Source organism: Balaenoptera ricei, chromosome 12 (genome assembly GCF_028023285.1).
Source record: "Balaenoptera ricei isolate mBalRic1 chromosome 12, mBalRic1.hap2, whole genome shotgun sequence".
Taxonomy (NCBI): domain Eukaryota; kingdom Metazoa; phylum Chordata; class Mammalia; order Artiodactyla; family Balaenopteridae; genus Balaenoptera; species Balaenoptera ricei.
Genome location: NC_082650.1, coordinates 31,949,726 through 31,972,923, shown reverse-complemented (window position 1 = coordinate 31,972,923; position 23,198 = coordinate 31,949,726).

Genomic DNA, 23,198 nt, shown 5'->3' with positions numbered 1-23,198 from the left:
ATCTTCATTTAAGCAGGTTTACAAAGACAATGGAAAGTGTACAGTAAGATAAATCTTCTTCTTGTTTCCATTTAAAAAATCTAATTAAGACATTAATTTGCAAAAATCAAAGTTTGGGATCAGAAATATATGAAATGACTTTTTCCCCATTAGTCAAAGTCATAGAATAATTGCTCGTTGGGTCACATAGACAGACTATGTTGTCCTAAGTTGGTATAGTATGTTATGTAGGCTAGTGTCTGACAGGGAGGCTGTGTGGTTGGTGAGAGAGCATTGGTTTGGTCCAGGAGGGGGACCTGGGCCCACCACTGATGATGATTCCAAACCAATTCACTTTTTTGTATTGAAACAGTGTGGTGCCAGGTGATTTGGCCAGGTGATTTCCAAGGACCCTAGACTCTTTGTGACTATACTTCGATGCTAGTCCTGCGGATGCCATGTCCGGGACAGCTACCCATGTTTGGGGCCTTCTTGACTGGGCTGCTCTAGTGCATCTGTTGTCTACAAGAGACTCAGAATTCTAGAAGGCTCTGTCGACGTCACATAGGGAAACCTAATGACACGTATTTACATGTATAACCAGATTCCAACATTTTCAGTCACTGGTAAAATAGTAGATCCTATATGAATATTCTAAGGGATGTCAAAAAAGTAATATTTTCAACAGCAGGGCAAGATTCTGCCAGCTTTGAACTTGGTCCCATTTATAGCATCCTAGATCGTTATTGTATTAACCTACTTTTCAGTCTAAACTAACTATAAGCCTTTGAGATGTACTAGATTTCTATCTAGAACATACTTAAGATTCAAACTATTCACTCCAAAATCCCAAATGTGCTTCTACCTGGTCATCCCAGCAGCCAGATGTTCCCGTAGGGAGGTAATTACAGTAGTTTTGACTTCACACTCTAGATGTTATTTCAGACATAAGACTAATAAGGTATGTTTGCACCTCTATACTTGATCATCAATTCATAAACTAGCTATCAGATTATGTAACAAATTAAGAATTTATTTCATTATATAATCAAAGAAAATAAACCTATAGTATCTCCAAACCTAAATTGATGAATGGATAACCTATCATCATCCATTATTTTCATCACTTTCAAATAACAGTTTTATCATTGAACAAATTGTGGGTGCCTTCCTGAATAACAGGTTTTCCAGTTAGTCATATAAAAAATAAATCCAGTGTACTTTAAAAAAAAGTTTCCAAGTCCCTACGTGAGTTTGATGGCAGTACACATTCTTAACAAGACAAACCCCTGGATTATTCATTCACAGTAAAAATGAATATTAGAGCAACCCACTCTGAGTCAGTGAATTTAAAATTCTGATACTAGCTAGAGCATTTCTTTCCTGGATCACTATTTTGGGGATAAGAAAGCTTGTTTATAAGGTAATTTGAGAGCTGACGGAAGGTGCTATTATCAGCTCTAGTATGATAGCCTCAAAACTACTTATTTGCATTCATTAAATGTAACTGATGAATTCAGGCAATTTGGGATAATTTTAAAATGTAAACTGCAATACTTATTCCCCTGTGTAGTCCACAATTAGTTACTCATTGGAAGGCCATGAAGTTCTGTTATAGCATCAAAGATAGGAATAATAAAACTGAGAAATCGATTCATTGTTTCTGGGAAACTTATGTTGCTTTCCCTTTAGTGGTTCAAGTGACTTCTGAAAAGCCACTGTTCTATGGCACTGCCCTATATATTTACGTGTAAAATTCTTTGACCCATTTGTTTACAGTCCTGTCCACTTAAGCTGCTATATGGTATATGGAGCTCTTGTTCTTAAGTAGTCATATAGCAAATGGATACAACACTTCTGGTTACTCCCCACACTTCCTTCCAAAAACCACATGGACACAAAGTCACCATGGTTATGTCTTTGAACCAAAGTGCACTGTACTTCTTTTTGCTTTTTTAAAACCACATACATGTTATCTTACCCCATAATTAAAAGAATTTTTTTTTTTGTAAATGCTCATGTGAGATATATAAAGTTGTAGGAGGTGAGAGGACAAAGAAATAAGAGTCGTAGAGCTGAACAGGAATTACCATGCTGGGACTTCACTGGTGGTCCAGTGGGTAAGACTCCACGCTCCCAATGCAGGGGGCCCCGGTTCGATACCAGGTCGGGGAACTAGATCCCGCATGCGACAGTTAAGAAGTCTGCATGCCACAACCAAGAGATCCTGCATGCCACAGCGAAGATCCCGAGTGCTGCAGCTAAGACCCAGTGCAGCCAAAATCAATCAATCAATCAATCAATTTTTAAAAAAAGGAATTACAGTGCTGAGGAAAGAAACAGCAGTGATATGTAAGCAGCAATCCAAAAAATATCTGATATGCTAATTGAGGTAGGGAAAATAGAATGAAAATGCAACAGTGGAAGAGACTAAATATATCTTTTTAAGATGCTATAAGACAATTTTGGAGGCTGTTTTTATCAGGTCCATGCTTGGGAAGTGTCTTTATGGAGGGAAATGAGATGAGCGCTTTTGATGATTTTCTGGACATTTGTCACAGTTAGTGACTGCTCAGCATCTTTTGAACACCCTTCCTGTGTTTGGGGTACCTCCTACCCTGTGAGCCCTGATTCCCTGGGTAGAGACCCGCAGTAGAGGCCAGGAACTCACCTTCTCAGCCTCCTTTGTCACTGGGGTTCAAACGTGATCTGGGTTCCACCAAGCAAGAGGGAGACCTTGCATGAAATCAATCCATTCTGGTGAAGATGGTGGAGGGAGACCCAGGTCTCAGAAACTACAGTGGCAAAGGTGCTATCTGGGGGATCCCATGACCTGTGTAGGTGGTACATGCTGGCAGAGGGTGGTGGCAACGGCATTTCCCTGGGGCATCTGGCAGTGACATGAGGCATTTTTCCTGCTACTTGGCCACCCAACCTGATTCTCTGGACCTTCTGGGGATTCTGTGAGCTACCAAATATCCTTTAATGTAAAGTTCCTTTTCCACTTAAACTAGCTAAGTTATTCTGTTGTTTGCAACTAAAAGTCCTAATACAGGCCATACTCCACTAAGTCAGTATATCAACACAAGGCACAACTGGTATTTTGAATTGGACACCTCTCTGTAGGGTGAGATGGTTCTGTGCGATATAAGAACTTACATTCCTGACCCCTAGGCACTAAATGCCAGTAGCAGACTCCAGTTACTGTGACAACTAAACATGCCCCCCACACTAACCAAATCCCCTCCAGATGAGGGCACCATAACCCCCAGCTGGGGGTCACACTATATGCTCTCCTAACAGCATAAAAGAGTTAACAATGCTTCCTCTCCTGCCCATTCTATCAAGAAGTAATTTAGGCCTTAAAAAGGACGTATTCGTTGGGGCTTTGTACACATTTTATCACGTCTCTGGTTAGAAAGGAGAAAATGAAACCACCTGCGTATTTTAAGTGATATGGATCAAAACACCTAGTTACTGCACGAGGAAAATGGCGGAAAGCATCAATTGTGATGGTAATGACACCATTGTTGAAAGGATTTTATTGGTTTATGTGATTTTTTTGGGCAGACTTAGAGATTGAAAACAGTTGACCTCCAAATTCTAAAACAGTACGAGGTGATTTATTATGATAGGGCTATTTCTTATCCATTTTATTAAAAAATAAGTATTTTACATTATATGCTTAAGGACAGAAGTTTATAATAAATAGATGTAGGGATATTTTAATGTAAGAAAGTTAGAGATATTTTAGAAATATAAAAATGTTTTAATATACCAAAAATATTAATTTTCCCTGAGAGAATATGGTAGAAAGATTTCAGCTATAGAATGGGAAAGCACTATCCCTATAGGGCTCTACTAAAACCTGGAGAAAGGTGGATTCCTGAGTTAAGTGACACACATGGAAATATAGACAAAAGTTCAATGGAGCATTCAAATCAAAGGAATGTAATAAATAGACTAAAGAAAATGAGTACATTACTATAGATTGTGGAGAATTCAAACTTCCTGTTTTAAGAGAAATTACCAGTCTTTAGTGCATTCAGAATGTGTCTTTCATGCTTATACTAAGTAAATGTTATAGTTTGTTGTTTAACATAATGAAACATTACAGAAGATCTATGAATATCCTAGACCTAACTACAAGGAATGATAGAAAGAAGGATGTTTAGGCCTGGGGTAGACTGGATTATTGTTTCCAGTTCTTCTCCTTTCCCCATATCCTTCCCATGTGACTGCCTGTTTCATGTAACTTTACAGTGAATCCCACCAAAGGCATAATATATTTCTTTGCCCTACTGATGTTGGGCTTGGCCAAGTGACTTGCTTTGGCCAATGGGATGTATGTGGATATGAATCAAGCAAAGGCTTGAAATTTAGAGACATGTGAAGCCAACCTGAACCAGACCTATGGCCTGGAGCCAAGCCCAGCCAAGTGCAGTTGTGACTAGCAGACCTGCTCCTGCAGACATGGGAGTGAGAACCAGATGTTCACTGATATTGCCACCTGTTTTTAATTTATTTTTATTTTTATATTTTGGCTGCACAGCATGTAGGATGTTAGTTCCCCCACCAAGGATTGAACCCATGCCCCCTGTAGTGGAAGCATGGAGTCTTAACCGCTGGAGTGCCAAGGAAGTCCCACCTGTTTTTTTTTTTTGTCGTTGTTGTTCTTATGCAGCATTATTGTGGCAAAAGCTGACTAGTGTAGGACCTGTGAGTCAAAGTGAAACACAACAGCAAACTTGAGCAAAGTTGTGCTTAAAAAAAAGGCAATAGCATCCAGGGAGGATGTACCATTTTGGGGCTGTATGGATTTCATATCATATAATTTAGTTTATTTTTGTTTTTAAATAATATACATAATATATGTTTATATATGCATATAAAATGTTAACAGTCATGAGTTATGAGATTACAAGTGACTTTACTTCCTAATTTGTGCGTTTTCATATTTTCAAAATGTTATATGTTAAACATTTATTCTTATAAATCAAATCTTAAATGCTATTTTAAAATAAAACTAACCTATTGAGAGATCAGACAATTCATTGCATTGCAGCCATAGGAAGTACTACATAATGATTGCCTTACTCAGAAATAGGGCCCATTCATTCATGCATTCGTTCATTCACTCACTTTTTGAACATTTCCTCTGGGCCAGATACTGGGCTGGGTGCTCGGTATGCAAAAAACCCATGTTGAAATGATACACGGTGTATTGATATAGGTGTGCTTATTCCTTTCTCTGTAATCTCTGTTTCCCCCATTTCAGATAAGACCCTGTCTTTGGTGGGAGGCTACCACCAAAATAGAGAAGCAAAGGAGGCTGATTTTTATAGTTTTGGCTTTTGGGCTCCCAATGCCCCAATTCTTGGTATAAACCACAGGTTTGGCTAACAGGATGTTGGAGTTGGTCTCTGTCTGCTGTCATTTCCACTGAGGCACTAGTAAGCTGATACAGAAGAAGGATGTGTGTCTGAGAGAGGCCCTCCCCCTTATATGTACAAAGAGAGTGACACCCAGACCTGTCAGTGGGGTCAAGGACACAAGAAAGGGATAAAAAAGCATCTTGTGTGGAGGAGGTATTTGGAGCAAGCTGTGCTTTATACCTTATGCTGTTCCTGGTGGGATGGCCTGCTGAGAACTACAGAAACTTTTAGTATAAACAACTTCATCTAAACTTCATCCAAACACCTGCACTAAGAGATGTGACCAAACTCCGCCATGACTTCTAGTGGCCTAAGGTTAGGTCCCTGCGATGACCTAGTCCCCCTTGCAGTTCCTGTCTGGAAAAGGTCAAGGCTGCCGAAAGAATTTTACCATTTGTTCTACCCAACACCTGATGTAGGTCCCTGACCTCCCGTTCTTAGAACACTGAGTAAAATGCTACTAAACTTACAGCTGTAAATATTTCCTCAGTCCGTTTGAGAAATATTTGTATCTCTTACAACCCAGGAGAAGCTTTCTCAAAGACCTGAAAGCCATTCCTTTGAAATGTACTCATCAGGAAGTAGAAGGCTTGTTCCCCATCTCTTTGGGAGGGTAGAAGCCTAACTTCCGTAAGCGTAAGCACCAGTGAACAGACACAGCTGGCCTGATGCCTTCACACTGACCCGCCTCTGCTCGCCTTCTGTAAAGGTTCACTTCCCCAACTCTGCTCAAGCCCCCACTTTGCTTCCCCTTCCCACTCCCTCAGCCTCCCTTTAAAATGCCAGTGACCTCTGTGCAAATACGGCTGGAGCTCAGCTCTCTCCCCCGCTGCAGTGGTTACCGAATAAAATCGTTGTTACCGCTTTAATTTCTGTCCAGCTTTGTTTATCCTTGAAGCTGCCCCCTCGCCTCAATCTCCCTGGGGGTTAGAGGCACAGAGGACCCCGCCTCAGGCTTCTGAGACCACGAAGCCCACTGTGGCTGCCTTCGCCCCCCCTGGGGAGTGTAGAGGGTGGGAAAACGTTGACTCACCGCCTTGGGCCTGGCCTGCCCACCCAGGGTGCTGGAGAGGGTGAGAAGGCCTCAGCCAAGGAGGCCCGGGGAGGGGGCGCTGGGCCCACTCGGACGGAGCTGTATCCTCTGGGCTCCAGGGAGGGGCTCGGCAGGAGCCCTGAAGGGGCCTCCAAAGAAAGAGGACACTTCCATCACCTGTTTTCTCGCTCGGGAATGCCAGCTTGAAACAGGTCTTGAGGGCGTGAAGCCACCCAGGCCAGGAAGTACTGTTTTCTCCCCTCGTGTCTCCTCCTGCCCGAGCTGCTACTGTTCCAGGGAGCGAGGAAGTCAGAGGAGTGAGTGGGGGGCACGGGGGGGAGGGCCGTGCCTCCTTCCCTGCACCTGGCTTTCAGCCCCCAGCAGCCCAGGCAGGGGCTGGGCGTGGAGTTTGACCCTCACCAGGACTGGACGTGCTGATGACTGAAAAGAGACGGCATGGGTCACTCAGAGTGACGCTGGGAATATATATATTCCTGCACATATAAATAAAGAGACAACACAGAATCCCCAAGGGATTTGCAAATAGTTTTCCTGGAGAAGGAGAAGAAGAAGCATGGGCTAAAGTTTAAAGGGATGGGAAAAGAAAAACAAAGCTGTACTGGATAAGGTCACCAGTTCTATTTGTTCAACAAACTGCTTGCAGCAGGACCACTGACTGAATCCGGCTCTCATCTTCTCTGCCCAGGCCAGATAAGGGCCTCAAAACTGGGGGTGGGCCGGGGAGGGCAGGGGAGCAAGTGGGCTGCTGAGGAGAGGGGCGGGCAGCGCTGTGTCCTCCACGCCTCTGCTGCCTTGCTCCGGTTGGGGTGATGCTAGGACCCTTTCCCTTTTTTTTTTTTGGCCGTACCACTCGCCTTCCGGGATCTTAGTTCCCCAACCAGGGATTAAACCCGGGCCATGGCAGTGAAAGTGCCGAGTCCTAACCACTGGACCGGCAGAGAACTCCCCCGACCCTTCCCCACTTTAAGTTTGGGGTCTGAGAGTAGAGGCACCCTTGGCCCCATATCTGGTGGAAGTGCCAGAGAGGTGGCCAGCCTGACATAGAAGTGACCCTTTGCTGCTGTCCTGGACGTCATCTGTAGGAGTAGAAATGGTGCTGGGGTTTGTTTGGACTTGAGGCAGAGAAGAGCCCGTGGCCCACAGTGTGATGAATTTTCTGAGGACTCAGAGCACCATGAGAAAAGATCTGAATCGATCCCAGAATAGGCAAAAGTATACATTGGCCAAAATCAAATATTGTATACAAAGATACGGACCTCACTAATAATTAGGTCAAACAAGTTAAAACAATAATGAGGTATCTTTTTTTTAACCTATTGAAGAATAAAGATTTAAGTAAAGATTTAAAAGTTTGGTAACGTATTAGCTTGGTGAAGTTGTGTGAATCAGGAGCTCTGGCATCCTTTTGGTAGGAATATAAATTGATACTATATTTTGGGAGGACGGTTTGGTGAAATTTATGAAAATGAATAAACTGAAAGTGTTGACCCAGCAATTAATTCCACTTCAAAAAGTTTTCTATAATGACACTTGCATGTCTTTGCAAAAATATAAGTACAAGGATGTTGACCGCACTGTTGCTTATGATGGCGGCAGCAACAAAAATGAATAACTGAGACTCAATCAATAAAGGTGTGATTAATAAGTTATGGTACATACCAATTATGCTGCTGTGAAAAAGAATAAAGTGAGTATATTTATTTTGAAATACAGAGATCAGTAAGCATATTAAGTAAAATGCAAAGCACAAGACAATATGAATAATGTGCTCCTATTCGTGTGTGTTTTTCAAAAGGGTGTGTGTGTGTAAAGCTTGTATATACAGGGAAAGTTCTGGAAAGATACCCAAGAAATCATTGAAGATGCTTCCTTTGGAGAGATGACTGAGTGTCAGGAAGCACACTGAGATTCACGTTCCATCCGTGCACACTGGGTAAGATAAGCAACTCTCAGACCAACAGACTAGGAAACCAGAAGACAGAAGTCTGAACAGGGACGCCTTCGAGAAAAGTTCAGATTCCCTGTTGTAGGGAATAAATGGAGTCACTGTGATGGACGAAAACAAGATAGCAAGGGATAGAGGGCAACTGGGAAGAGGTAGAGATGCAAATATTAAGTTCTAAGAGCCAGTGATGGAAGGTGTCCAGAGATCCACAGTGAGAGACCTTGTGACCCACGATGAAACGAGTTTCTCTCCTAAGGTTTACCTTAGGGATCTGCTATTTGTACAGGATTTATAGGACATGGCTTCTAAATGGAATAGGGTGGAGATACTCCTATTGCAGAAACACAGCAAAACAGAAAATGCTCAGCCAGGAAAGGGTTTTCAGGTGGAGGTGTTAGAGCTTGGACACCTACACCCACGGTACACTGAAGTGGGAAGTGTTCCCTCTGAGGACTCTGGGTTTGAAGACAGTACTCTCTATGGCAATTGTGTGTGTTCAAACATACAATACCATACCAGGTTCCATTAACAACTTGACCATGGCAAAGGGGTAAGGAAACCAAGGAGAATGAGGAAAGGAACTACTAGGATATGAAACTCTTTTTCAGATGCTTTACTCATGGCATCAATTTTGAACTTAAAAGTTGGTTTTATTTTATTTTTTCCAACTTTATTGAGAAATAATTGACAAATATAATTGTATTTAAAGTGTACCATGTGGTGATTTGAATACATATACATTGTGGAATGATGACCAAGATCAAGATAGCACATCTATCACCTCACATGGTTAACTTTTTTTGTGTGAGAATACTTGAGATCTACTCTGAGCAAATGTCAAGTATACAATACAGTATTATTAACTATAGTCACCATGCTGCAAATTAGATCCTCAGATCTTATAACTGAAAGTATGTATCCTTTGACCTACCTCTCCTTATTTCCTCCTTCCTCAGCCCCTGGCTACCATCATTCTATTGTCCATTTCTATAAAATCAGCTTTTTTAAAAAATAGACTCCACCTGTAAGGGATACCATACAGTATTTGTCTTTATCTGGCTCATCTCACTCAGTAGAATGTCGTCCAGGTTCATATGTCCTGGCATTATTGATACCCCAGTTATAGGATAAACCACTTCTCAAAAATGTGTGAATAGTAATTATTTTATTACAATTTCTGGTTATTCTTTTAAAGAAGGAAGAGGGAAGGAAAAAATTAAGGGAATTTGTGGTGAGGCATACATTTTTGGTATAAGATAAAAATATCCTGTTATTTATGTATCTTGCTAGTTGTGTATTTTAAAATAGTGGCCTCAAAGTGAGAGAAAAAAAGTGAAAGCAGGAAAATGGGAAGAGTGCTTCACACCAACCATTACTTTAGTTTGATTTATATTACTTAGGTAAGAGGCTTAAGAAGCTTAAGTGACACTGAAATAACAACGCTCTAATGATACAGAAAATAATGCTGTAATAATGTTCTAGTCATGCTGAAACAATAATGCGCTATAATGATGCTGATTAAGACTGTAGGTGAGATGCTGAAAATTCAGCATCATTATAGCAAGGGGAATCTCATTGTTGTATTGCTACAAAATAGGCACTAAAATTATTTCTAAACCAATTAAAAATTTTGCAAAATTCATTTTTTGGTGTACAGTTTGATAAGTTTTTACACATACACGGATGCTTATAATGACCACCATAGACAAGATACAAAATAATTTTACTATCCTGAAGAATACCTTCCAGCTGCCCCTTTCTATTCAGACGCTCCCTTCACTCCAAACCCCTGGCAATCACTTATCTGTTCTCTGTTCCTGTATTTTTGACTTTCCAAAATGTCACAGAAATGGAATCATACAGTATGAGTTCGAGGCTCATACCCATTCGAGACTGAGTTTTTCACTTAACATAATACAGAAAGATTTTTTTTTTTTTACTATTTTTGAAAGAATGTTTATCTTTGCTGAATACAAGATAAGGAAGGAAGACAAAAAAGATTCAGTTACTGCAGAACTTACATGGATAACATCTTGACATTCTAAAAGAAATGGAGAAGTAATTAAGACACTGCCAAAACACTGTTTTCCTTAGTATATAAGGAGAGCTTGGTCTATTTAAAGCATATGGATTCAGATTTGCCTATTCTATTTTGGGCATGTTCAAATATATGTCCTCTAGAGGCACGATGGAAGAAAATTCACCTCCCTACAGGCTTCCCTTAGTCTCTGCATGTGGAAACATCATTATTCAGAGTTTAATTAAATTTTTTATTTAGTTGGGCACTTGAGCTTATTCTATTGCTAGTGAGATGATCCTTAGCAGCATATTTTCTTGTTCCCTGGAAAACCGCTGACCTTCCAGGCTATCATAGGTTTATTCAGCCCAGGCCGTGCGGCATAGCACAATTACATGCAATGCAAAATTGAGTTGGATCTATAAGAGTTGAGAAGAGCCATGTCTTGTATTTTACTGCCGGAGGGGTATTGCCAGCTTCCATCAGTGTACTCCCACTGCTGTTATAAGCAATGCATTCTCTTTGCTGCTGAGCTCTGCTCTTTCATACGATGGAAACCATTATTTAGGGAGGGAAGTGATATTGTGTTTTGGAATCTCACGGAGATGAACTTATTTAGCAGATAGTTCATACATATTGAGTAAATAAAAGCAACAACCTCCATTTCCAGCTACACACACACACACACACACACACACACACACACACACACACACATTCATATGTGCTGTCGGAGTTGGGGAGAGGTGACCTTCAGGGAACAATCTACATTGCAAACAGGTTCACTATTGCGTTTTTAATAATATGCTCCCATAAAGAAGCAGATGTGTGTGAGATGTATAAGACGGACTAGAGCCTAGAGAATGGCTATATGAAAGCTTGATGGCTTTCTTTAAATGGTTAATATCAGGCCATTTGAATTGATCAAGTTTTGCAGTGGGCTCAATTCTGTACTTCCTAGGGCTTTCTTTAAAATGTGTTATAATTACCCATGAATTTGCTTTCAGTTTTAATTTTTGATTGCATTTCTTTTGAGGTTGATTGTATTCTCTGTTTGCTTATTAAAAACTTCAGTTTGAAATTATGAAAAGTTTGTGATCAAGAAGCAGAGTAGTTGAATAACCAAGCAGAGCATTGAAATACAGTTTCTATTTTTATCCCCATTGTTGTGCCGAGCAGACTGGGAAACCCTTCCCTGGTTTGTCTTTCACACAGGAGAAAGATAAGGTACTGCACCAAAAACTAAAACATGAGTAGATCATTGTCCATATTTCATTGGGCAAATCAGATTGACTGATTTCTTCTGCCTGGGCTACCCTGTTTTGAAATCAGGAATGTTGTCATGAAAGATCTGTTTTGAATTGTATAGGTTTGGCTTTTAACCAAACAGCAAAAAAAATGCTTCATCTTTGTGCTCTGATTACACCTTGAACATACTCTTATAAGCATTGGCTTAATGTAGCTGTTTCTCCCTCGGTTGTCTAGGAGGCCTTCAGTGACAGAAACTTTTCTTTGTACACATAGACGTTCAATAAATATTTTTGAATAAATATTTACATATTGAGAATTATAGCTTTTCCATTGTTTCTAGTCTTAAAAGTCAATATACTATGGCTTTGAAAATAAAAGTTTGGAAATCTAGTCTTCTATAAAAATGAGTCAGCCATTTTCCAGGTCATCACTTCCTATGTTGCAAGAATTTCTGAGAGGGCTCATCCAGTATTTTCTGCCCTAGCTTCTGTTTATTGCCGTTCTTCTGCCAGGAAGATGCCCAAACGCCAGCTTCTAAGGCTCTATCATTCACTCCTATGCTCTGCCATGCATGCCTCTGTTGCCCCTTTGGAAGAATGTTGCCCTGAGCAGGGTGGTGTTGTTTCTTCCATTCCCATGGTGGAAACCATTGAGGTGACAAAATGGTACTGCCTTCCCTTCAGTCCTCACTGGGTGGAGCCATGATTGCTCCTCAAGAAATAGAGAGCATGTCCCTTGCCTCAACAACGTGGCATACTTTATCATCTAGACTTTTAAACACATTGCCTAGTCTCACAAGGTCATCCATGAAAAACTACTCCAAACTTCCACTTTTGGCCATGATGAAATAGCAATGAACAGACATAACTTTCCCCCCAAAACAACTTGAAAACTGGACACAATATATTACACAGCTGTTTTCAGACATTAGACAATAGGCAGCATAAGGTTGTAACCCCTGAGGAAGAGAAACAAATCCTAAATGTCTCAGCTTTCACTCAAAGGCAAATTCCAGACTGGGAAGGGAGCCCCTTCAAAACACTGGTGGCCTGACCGAGTTGAAGATGGAAATCAAAGTTCAGGGAAGCTGGCTGGACAAGTCTCAACAAATTTAAAAGGACTGATATATTGTAGAGTATATTCTCTGACCATTGAAGAATTGAGGTAGAAAGAAATAAGAGAAAGCTATCTGGAAAATGCCTAAATATTTGGAAACAAAAAAACAAATTTACAAATAATTCATGGGTCAAAAGATATATTACAAGGGCATTTATAAATTATTTGGAACTGAATGAAAATAAAAATGAAGCATATTAAATTTTGTGGATACATCTCAAGTAGTGATTAGAGGGAATTTTATAGCTTTAAATGTTATAGTAGAAAAAAGAAAGGTCTCAAATCAATGATCTAAGCTTATACCTGAAGCTAGAAAAAGAGAAAGAAATTAAACCCAAAGTAAGTAGAAGGAAATAAGAAAACAAGAGCAGAAATGAATGAAATAGAAAATGGAGAAACAATTGAGAACATTTTGAAAAACAACAAATCCTCCTTCTATGTTTAAAAACCATGTTAATTGGTAAGGCTGTTGTCAGATTCACCCAGAAAATAGAAAGAAGGTGCAAAATGACCAACACCATGAGTGAAATAGGAAACATTTCTACAGATTTTATAGATATTAAAAGGATAATAAAAGAAAATTGAAAAATATATACCAATAAATGTAAAAACTTAGATGAAATGGACAGATTCCTTGAAAGATTTACATTACCAGAACTGACTTAAGGAAAAATAGAAAACTGAATAGTGCCATATCTATTAATGAAATTAAATCCATAATTCAAAACTTTCCCACAAAGAAGACTCCAGGCTCAGATTGCTTCACTATTGAATTCAAGCAAATATTTAAGGAAAAAGTCATACCAATATTACTCAAACTCTTCCAAATAATGGAAGAGAGGGATTTTTTTTCAATTCATATTATGAAGCCAGCATAACTTTGATTCCAAAACCACAGAAAATACAAGGAAAAAAACCACTACAGGCCAATATCGCTCATGAACAGACACAAAAATAAGAAAAACTTAGCAAATAAAAGCTAGCTGTGTGTGTGAGTGTGTGTGTGTGTGTGTGTGTGTGTATTAAGTATGACCAAGTGTGGTTTACAATAAGATTGAAAGGTTGATTTAATATTTGAAAATCAATGTAATTTACCGTGTTAACAAAATAAGGGAGAAAACTATATGATCATTTCAAGAAATGCAGAGAAAGCACCTGACAAAATTCAGTACCCTTTCATTATTAAAAAAAAATACCTCTCAGTAAACTAGGAAAAGAAGAGAACTTTCTTTTTTTAAAAAAAGTATTTATTAATTTATTTGGCTGCACTGGGTCTTAGTTGTAGCACACGGGATCATTGTTGTGGCATGCGGGATCTAGTTCCCTGACCAGATATTGAACCCGGGCCCCTTGCATTGGGAGCCCAGAGTCTTAACCACTGGACCACCAGGGAAGTCCTGAGAACTTTCAGATAAAGGGCATTTATTAAAAAGCTATCATTAATGTCATACTTAATGATGAAAGACTGAATGCTTTCCCCATAAGACCAGAAATAAGATAAGGATGCCCTCTCTCATGATGATTTCTGTCCATTATTGCACTAGAGGTTCTAGCCTGTACAATAGGCAAGGAAAAAATAAAAGGAATACAGATGGGAAAGGAATAATTAAAATGATTTTAATTCACAGAAGACATGATTAAATACTTAGAAATTCGTTTAGAATCTATTAAAAAGCTGGAAGAACTAATAAGTGAGTTTGGCAAGGTCCTAGGATACAAGGTCAATACACAAAATTCAATTGTATCTTTAATATATTAGCAATGACAATTAGATACTAAAGTTTAAGAAGTCATTTAGAATAGCATTCAAAAACATGAAATACTTAGGAATAAATTTTATAAAATACGTATAAGATTGGTACAGTGAAAACCGCAAAACGTTCCTGAGAAAAATTAAAGAAGACTTGAATAAATGGAGAGATATACCATGTTTATGAATTAGAAGACTCAATACTGTTCAGATGTTAGTTTTCCCCAAATTGATTTATGGATTCAATACAATCTTTTTAGGTAGCGTTTGCTTTCACTTTAGGCAGGGGGGATTTTCCCTCTGAGTTGGTTCATCTATATGTTCTGCTGAGCTGGAATGCCAACGTTGAGCTCATGGTCTCTGGAGTTTGTGCTGCATGTAGAACATGATATTTTTTTACTTGGCTTCTATTAAATTTGATATCTTGGAAATATGCTTGTCTGGGTGGAATATTTTCTTTGGTAGCAAAGGCAACGATATTGCAAAATTAAATTTTGTAAGATTTTCTGGTTTAAATTAGTTCTCCACAGAAACCATTCAAGAAGTAAAAAGGGTGAGCGAACTAGCAATAAGTATCTGAGCTCAGTTATTTCAAGGTCATTTGTTACACTAATTGCCAAAACATACCTTTATTCCTCCTTTTCATAAAACAAGTCCAATAACTGGGGTCTCAATTGGCAGTGGTTAAGTTCATAGTGATTTAAGACTCAGGGTATTGTCATTGGAAATGAAGTTGACAGCAATGACCCCTTTTTATTCTTTATTGCCTTACTTCTCAAAGGGTAGTCCATAGACAGGAAAAATGGACAACCCCAGGACACATGTAGAACCTCAGACCCCAACCCAGATCAATTCAAATGGAATCTGCATTTTTAACATGATTCACAGGTGATTCCCATGTATATTAAAATTTTAGTAGCATTGAGCATTTAATTTCCATTACAAAGCCTCCAGCGAATCTGGGCTGGCCCATTTTGTCCTGGAGAGGAATAAATAGCAGGGATATCACCAATAAGTATTATAATCTCACTGGGACAACTTCTCAAACTTAACACACGAAATCTCCAATGACTACGATTCACTCTCTTCCCTGACAAGATTTAGAATCATAAGGAATTGCTTTCAGTTAACATATTATTGAGGTTTCCCAAGCCTTACATTTTGGATTTGACTATACATATGTAATTTAAAATTATGTATGCTTTAACAAATTCACTACATATGATTGGGACATAGATAATGAAAATAATTTTATGACTTGCCTTCTAATTTAGAAAGGAACAATTAAAAAATTTGTGTACATTCTAGGTAGCAGTTCACTCATTCATTCATTCATTCATCTATTTGTTACCTTGTTCATTCCTTGATTACCTATTCATTATCTACAGTGTATCAGGTATTGTATTAAATGCCAGGGTTATGAAATGGAGATAAAACATGGTCCCTGCCTTTAAGAAGGTAACAGCTAGGAAGGAAGGAATTGCCATAAAGCACTGGGTACTATGATGGAGGCATCAACAGGGTCCTGGGGCTAAGGAGAAATTCTACCTTGTGGAGGCAGTGTTTAGGAGGGGCTCAATAGAGGAGATACAGCTTGAGTTGACTATTGAAAGGTACATTGGGGAGGGGTCAATTACGTAGAAAAGGTGACCATGTTTTTTATTTTTTTAAGATTTTTTTGATGTGGACCATTTTAAAAGTCTTTATGGAATTTGTTACAATATTGCTTCTGTTTTATGTTTTAGTTTTTTGGCCGCAAGGCATGTGGGATCTTAGCTCCCTGACCAGGGATTGAACCCACACCCCCTGCATTGGAAGGCGAAGTCTTAGCCACTAGACCGCCAGGGAAGTCCCCGACCATGTTTTTTAATAGCCGTATATTGTTAAAGTCCATTCATTTGAAATAACATGTGTGTGGGGGGAGTGGGTATGTGAGTGTGTGAGGGGCTTTACAGACATAAAGAGAGTCGTGAAAGGATGGCCATCAAAATGTTAATGCTACTATCTCAGGGTGTTGGCATTTTAGGGGAAAATAAGTAGACCTAGAAGTAAAACATTTCTCATTTTAAGAACAGGCCAATTTCTTTCCACTCTTTAATACTTAACAGTTATATACCCTTTTAAGACATTCCAAACAGATTACTTTTCTTGATTCTCATGTCAACTCTATGAATCTGGTAGCATACGTGTTGTTACTTTTATTTTACAGATGAAGAGACAGAGGCTCATAGACTCTAGTGCCTTATATAAGGCCACATAGATAGCAAATAAAAAACTATTTACACTCTCCTGAATCTCAGCCTAGATAATCTTGTAAGAGTGGTCCCTGACTTGTAGTTAGCAGACTGGAAGCTGGTTCTAACAATATCCTATGAGAAAGCAGGGTATGCTGTGAAATAATACATCTAAGCACTCGTTAGAATTTAAAGACCATTTTACATATATTACCGCAAACTTGTAAAATAGTTTTCTATTAACCATGTTTGACAGAAGAAGAAACTGAAGCTGTATGAGGTTGACTGGCCTAAAGGATGCAAAATAAGTGTGTGGCAGCCCTGAAACTCCATCTTGGTCTCCTGCTCTTTCTGTTACATCATAGTTGTAGAACCTCACCGATCACTCGTAGGTCACAGCACCGACATGACCCAATCTTTGGAAATAGCCATCATCCAGGATGAGTAAATCTCAGTGAGTAGCTTTTCCTTCTTTCTTAGGATTTCTTCTCTTCTGTCTCACTCTTTTCCTGCAGATCTTTAGATTATGTGCTTATTTACATCCTGATATATGCAAATTGCTTTTTCCTTTCTCATTTGTTTTCCAAGTTTGTCGAAGACTAGACAACATCTCACGCATCATCATATCATGCATAGCACCCAACACAATGTCCTGCAAATATGAAGTGCTCAAGAGAGGGCTGTTAAGTGAGCAAACAAGTGAAAGAATGAATGGGTGAAGGAACACCGTGGTGATATGTCTAAGGTCACACAGAGACCAGTGTGAAGCAAAAGCAGAATGAAAGCTCTTGGCTGCAAATCTGGAGATAAAATGGTGCTGCTCAGCTTAGTAGCAAAATCTTGAGATGAAACAATTCCAACAAATGGTACCAAAAAGCCAAATTTAGACCTCTTGTCTGGCTCTTGTTTTGTGGGTGACACCTGGCAGATTCCATATTTGGGATTCCATTTCCATACAGAATTGAAATTTGATCAAGTTTTTAACCAAAGTAGTCAAAGGAAATGCACAGTGACAGCAAATGCAATGCCTGTGCCAGTACCCAGCCTCAGTGGTCCATCCATTTTCAACTCTGCCACCCAATATCTACTAGACATTACAGAATCCAGTTAACATTTTCAGACTTCAGTACTCTTCACAGCTGACCAATAATGTTTGTGTGGGGTGAGGGTTGTATTCCTACATAGCCTCTAGGCATTTTTCAGCTCTAGGGTTTTGACCTTATGCTGCCATGTATACCTGCCATTCTCTTTTCAGTTGCTCAAAGACCATTTTTCTCAGATTTCATGTGTAATTATGGTGGTGGGTGTGCTGAAATTGAAGAGTTGTGGACAGAGAGGGTGCTCAAAGAAAGACTGCTAGAATAACGACTCCTGCTAAAAGTGCTCTAACTTAAAATATTTGTTAAATATATATTGAATGCCTCTGGTGTCCTAGGCCCTGGGGTTATGAGATGAACAAAATAGTTACGCATGAAACATCATAAGTTAGTGAGAAGCCCCCTAATGAGGGGGCTTAGTTCAAGGAAGGACAGCAAGTATGAAATCTAGACTTGGAGGAACGAAGGAAGCCAGTGTGATTGGAATGTGGAGAGTTAGGAGAGGGTCATGTAGTATGTGGCAGAGAGACTGACCACAGCTGAAACGACATGAAAGGTGCAGTCTGAAAACGTCCTTGGGGTTTAGCAGCATTGTTGAGCTTGAGTGAGCTACTGTCTTTGGAGCACTTGTGGGGCAGCAGCCACGGCAGAGCAGGTGGAGGATCGTCCAGGAGATGAGGCCACAGATGTGATGCAAATGGGCACCATTTTGAGAAATTTGGTTGTGCAAAGGAGGAGGGAAAGAGGGAAATAGATGGGGATGAAATTGGTTGATTTTCTTCTTTGTTTTTCGTGAGAAAACACAGAGTAGAGAGGTAGAGGTTGAACACATAGGAGAGAGAAGGGATGGGATTCTCACTAGTTGAGATACTAGTTGAGGAATGGGTTATGGAGCACATGTAGACGATTCGGCCTTAGGTGAAGGGACATACTCTTGTATTGTAAACCCTGGTCAGATCATGGGGAGGGGGTGGGGTTCTGAGGTTTTCCTAGTGGATCCCTGAAGAAATGGGTTCTCTAGATGCCAAAGTGATCAACTTGCATGAATGGTCTACATGACTCACCAAACCAACGGAGAACTATGAGATTATGACAGAGCCCCTCTGAGTGTGTAGCGCTGAAAGGAATGCTGAGAAATATCCATGTGATACTCTGAGTAGCTGGAACCCTTGTTAATGTAGCTTGTCTTCTGCAGAACATATAATGCTTTGTTAGTTATTAGTCTCCACTAGTTTGGAGACTAAAACACTATAAACAGAGAGTTTGCAGTAAGATCTAAAGTAAGATACAGTTATTGATTATCCAGTCTCAAACCCAGGGATTATAGGTCAGTATCCTGTGATGAGTCGAAGGTGTACTGAGTATCAAAGATAATCATTCTCCAGTTTTCCCCATTTCTACCAGATGCTCCTTTTCTATCCCCCCCCACCCCCCGCATTTTCCTTTTTCCCAGTGATTCTCTTTCCTGCTACTTTTGGATACAGATCTCTGGTGGGCCCTGTTTGCCCATATCCTTGGGCCAATAAGTTTGATCTCAATTCATCTCATTCTCAGATCTAGCTGAGTCTGTACTAAGGTATAAAAAGACACTTCAGTGAACTAGGTAATCTTGTTTGCTATTACTCAGTTATAAAGTATTAGGGAGGCAGTAGAGAACCTTCCAGAAGACATCACAAAGCTTTGGCAACCTCTATATCTGTTACGAAATATATGGTTTTTTAAAAATTTTTGTTGGAGTATAGTCGATTTACAATGTTGTGTTAGTTTCTGCAGTAGAGCAAAGTGAATCAGTTATACATATACCTATATTCACTCTTTTTTAGATTCTTTTCCCATATCCGTCATTACAGAGTACTGAGTAGAGTTCCTAATGACTCAGTTACCAAGAATGAATTGGCAGCAAGAGTTCCTCAGTGACTGGGTGATGCTGAAGATCATCTCTGACTAGTCTTCAGAAGGCTTCAAAGGTCTTCCAAATGTTTTCTTAACTCTCTCCAGTGACTCCTTAAGTCATGGCTGAGGACCTGGGTTCTATTAGATTGAGCAGGGACTGGATAAGAAATCCTGCACCAGGCATACAGTTAATGTAATTTCTTTTACTCAGAATTCTGCTATCTGTCTAATCTGGTCGTCAATTCTCTTTTTTCAGATTTGGCATCAACACTGGAAAGAACAAGTTAGGATACCCCTCTTTTCTGAGTGATTCACACCGTGTTTACCAAAGAGAGCAATTGGTTTTTCCATTGCCTTTGACAGTCTTCTGAATATTTTGACAGTAGAACACCAAAATTATGTGAATAAATGAATAGAATATGCAATCACAGAATACATACCACGTACCATAGATTTTAATATAATACACCATAGCACGGACTCAAAAGGATTAACACTAGGACCTGGCACCAAATTTAGGATTTCTTCCACGCTACTGTAATTAACAAATAACAGTGTATACATATATCCCCATATCCCCTTCCTCTTGGGCCTCCCTCCCACCCTCCCTATCCCACCCCTCTAGGTGGACACAAAGCACCGAGCTCATCTCCCTGTGCTATGTGGCTGCTTCCCACTAGCTATGTATTTTACATTTGGTAGTGTATATATGTCAATGCTACTCTCTTACTTCGTCCCAGCTTACCCTTCCCCCCCGCCTTGTCCTCAAGTCCATTCTCTACGTCTGTGTCTTTATTCCCGTCCTGCCCCTAGGTTCTTCAGAACCATTTTTTTAGATTCCATAATATGTGTTAGCATATGGTATTTGTTTTCTCCTTCTGACTCACTTCACTCTGTATGACAGACTCTAGGTCCATCCACCTCACTACAAATAACTCAATTTCGTTTCTTTTCATGGCTGAGTAATATTCCATTGTATATATGTGCCACATCTTCTTCATCCATTCATCTGTTGATGGACACTTAGGTTTCTTCCACGTCCTGGCTATTGTAAATAGTGTTGCAATGAACATGGGGGTACATGTCTCTTTTTGAATTATGGTTTACTCAGGTTATATGTCCAGTAGGGGGATTGCTGGGTCATATGGTAGTTCTATTTTTAGTTTTTTAAGGAACCTCCATACTGTTCTCCATAGTGGCTGTATCAGTTCACATTCCCACCAACAGTGCAAGAGGGTTCCCTTTGCTCCACACCATCTCCAGCATTTATTGTTTGTAAATTTTTTGATGGTGGCCATTCTGACCTGTGTGAGGTGATACCTCATGGTGGTTTTGATTTACATTTCTCTAATGATTAGTGATGTTGAGCACCCTTTCATGTGTTTCTTGGCCATCTGTATATCTTCTTTGGAGAAATGTCTATTTAGATCTTCTACCCATTTTTGGATTGGGTTGTTTGTTTTTTTGATATTGAGCTGCATGAGCTGCTTGTATATTTTGGTGATTAATCCTTTGTCAGTTGCTTCGTTGGCAAATATTTTCTCCCATTCTGAGGGTTATCTATTCGTCTTGTTTATGGTTTCCTTTGCTGTGCAAAGGCTTTTAAGTTTCATTAGATCCCATTTGTTTATTTTTATTTCCATTTCTCTAGGAGTTGGGTCAAAAAGGATCTTGCTGTGATGTATGTCATAGAGTGTTCTGTAAAGGCTTAACTATTTTTAAGCATTAGGAAATCTGAAAGAGTTCTGATTTTTCCTTCTATGCTCCTCCTCCCCCCACAATTCATTTTTTAAATTGAAGTATAATTTATATACTATAAAGTTCACTCATTTTAAGGGCACAGTTTAGGTTTTTACATTTTAACAAAACGCAAAATAAGTTAGAAAGTAAAACCACTTATTAAGATTGTAAAGAACTGCACAAAACAGAAATATGGAATAAATTGGGAAAGCTATAATATTATTCCAAAGACTCTAAACTTGGTTGATTTATTGGTGTACTACTTCCTACTTTCAAGGATCAGTTAATTCCTATATTATAGAAAAGAATTTGGAATAGAGAAAAAGATTAAATATTACTTCACTTTATAAAATAAACACAACACCAATATCAAATAGATACAGATAAGATGCTGTAGCCCAATCTCACACACACACACACATATATACATAGATATGAAAAATTATAAACAAAATATCAAATAGACTTTAGTAACTTGTACAATACTAACCTACCATGTATAATGGGGTTTATTCTAGGAATACAACGGGAGTTAAATCTAATATTAGGAAGCTTACCAAAATAACATAATATGAATGAATTAAGAATGGCATATGTTTATCTCAAAGTAGGTCAAATAAGTATTTGAGAGAATCCCCTCATTTTTTCTTTAAATAAAATAAAGCAAATCTCTTTGTAAAGTGAAAATGGAAGACACGTTTTTTAATGTGACAAAGCATATCAATGTAAAATCAACAAACTAGAGCCAATTTAATAGTGAAATTCAAAAACATTCCCTTTAAAATAAAAAAAACCATAGATGATCCTTTACCAAAATTATTATTTAATAATACTCTGGAATTTCGGGTCAATGTTATGAGATATGAAACTGGATTAATATATTAGAAAGGAAGTCTCAACATTATTATTTCTGGATGACCTTATCACACACTTATCATACATTTTTGTACATAGACAACTCAAAGGCTTGACAGAAAAATTCTAGGAATTAATTTTAAAGTTCAATGAAATGGCGGGATACAGGATAATCACACCAAAAATCAACTTTTAAATGAATTTTGAAGGTTGCCAGAAATTAATTTTAATATAATGAAAAAAGAAGTGGCACTCACAATTGCAACCAATATTTAAATTGCCTACCAAAAAACTTTACAGATTTCATAGTGTTCATAAAATAATCCCAAAGAAGTAGCTTAAAAAAAGTGCAGATTGTCCTCATAATGATCTCTGGGGAGGGGTGGGGTGGTATGGCATGGATAACTTCCTCAAAATGAATTTGTAAGAAGTACAAAAGCAAATTTTTTCTCGATGTCACTTTGAATACTCATCAGGGTATTATTCTAAGTTATAACCATGCCTAATGGTCGTATGGTGAAAACAGTGAAGGGGCATACATCTCGAATGTATGGTTATCTGATGGCTTAGATTGATTTAAAGACAGATTAAGAGAGAAGGACCACAGAATCGGCTTGGGAGGAATAGCTGTTGGGATTGGGTGACGTGTACAAGGAGGTTCATTATACTACTCTGTCTATTCTTTTCTACTCTTGTGAAATGTTTGAAATTTTCTATAATAAAAGATTAAACAAACAAAACTAAAACAGCAGTTCTTTATATAGGCTCAGCTGATCCATAGAGGGATTTCAGTGGCTCAATAACCCTCTTGGAATCATATACAAAATGTTGT